Source organism: Mesocricetus auratus, unplaced genomic scaffold (genome assembly GCF_017639785.1).
Source record: "Mesocricetus auratus isolate SY011 unplaced genomic scaffold, BCM_Maur_2.0 Super-Scaffold_100691, whole genome shotgun sequence".
Classification (NCBI taxonomy): domain Eukaryota; kingdom Metazoa; phylum Chordata; class Mammalia; order Rodentia; family Cricetidae; genus Mesocricetus; species Mesocricetus auratus.
In genome coordinates, this window is record NW_024429267.1 from 55,071,169 (window position 1) to 55,072,922 (window position 1,754).

Below are 1,754 nucleotides of genomic sequence, written 5' to 3' on the forward strand. Positions count from 1 at the left end.
ATATAAAACATCAGCCTTCTAACTGTACAAACTGACATTAGGGTAGATATCTTAAATCCTGGTAAGAAACCAGGATGAGCTACACCTGAAGAAAGCTCATGGCTTAGTGACAAGTGAAGGACTACAAATCCATTGGGTGGGGGGTGTCAAAGCAAGGAGTTTGTCCATGTTTACAAACTCTAATATGTGCATAAATTACATACCTGCACGCACATGTAAATGACCGTGTGGTAACCTGTCCTTGCTGGATCTGAGGGGCTGTGCTGTGTTTTGATCCTCCCCCCTCCCCTTTTCCCCATCACCCCTGCCTGCTGCTTTCTGCATCCACTCAGAGCAGGGCTGGAGACAGTGAGCTTTAGGGACTTGGGTTAGGGCTTCTTACAGCAATTCACACCTTTCCCAAAGAGATTCCTAGGAAACCTCGGTAATTGGCAAATGATGTTTTATTGAATTGGTCTCCTCAAATTGTCACTGGCACAGAGTGAGAAATTGCTATATGCCCTGCCAGCAGCCTCCTGTTGTCCCTGCTCTAAAAGGGCCTCTGTAGACTCTGCATGAAAGGTGAGGCCATTAAGAGTTGTCCCAGCTCTCCGAATGTCTCTTTTCTCCTTTCCCTTCCTTTTGCCTGTGTCGCACCTCCAGCACCTGTCCTCCAGGAACTCATTTGTATACATATTGGAAACACACACACACACACAGAGAGAGAGAGAGAGAGAGGGGGGGAGAGAGAGAGAGAGAGAGAGAGAGAGAGAGAGAGAGAGAGAGAGAGAGAGAGGAATACATTTAAGAATATGGGTTAGCAGTCAGATTTCCTCTTTTCTCTAGGCAGCAGCATTGTAATCTGAGGCAAGCTAATTCTCCATGTCTCCACCTTATAGGGTGTTTACCTTTTTAGAGTTTTACTTACTTTTACTTTATTTGTGTGATTGTCTTGCATGCAGGCAAGGTTTGTGTGCCAAAAGTGTGCAGTGCTTGTGGAAGCCAGAAAAGGGCGTCTGATTCCCTGGAAGTGGAGTTTCAGATGGTTGTGAACCCTCATGTGGTTGGTGGTGAATTCAAGTCCTGAACCATAGCCCTCTGCAAAGGCAGCCAGTGAGCAATCTTCCCAGCTCAATCATGGTGTTTTTGTAACCATGGAATGGGCATATTCATATCCAGCTAAAAACTAGGACCTATCACTATGATGATATATTTTTTATGATTTAATAAAGCTTTCCTGGGAATCAGAATGCAGAGTCAGCCATACTAGTCAAGCATAGAAGCTAGCCAGTGGTGGCACACAGCTTTAATCCCAGGACTCAGGAGACAGAGGCAGATGGATCTCTGTGAGTTCAAGGCCACCCAGGGCTATACAAGAGTGAATCAGTCTAAAAGAGAAACAGAGCTCATGCCTTTAATCCCAGCACAAGAGAGGTATGTAAGTCAGGAACAGGGTCTCTTACTCTGGCAATTAAAATCTCCAGCCATGTTGAGGTCAGAACGGTCCCACCTAGTCTTGCCAAGGTTTTCAGTCATTCTCTTTTGCTTCATGTAGCCCTGGGTGGCCTTAAACTCACAGAGATCCACCTGCTTCTGTCTCCTGAGACCTGGGATTAAAGATGTGTGCCACCACTGCCCAGGTTCTGTGGCTGAATAGTGTGGCTGGCTTTGCATTCTGATCCCCAGGAAAGCTTTATTAAATCATAAACAGCATATCGCCACACATCACAGTGACTGATGTTAGGCACCATGCCCAGCACAGTTGTCACCGTGCT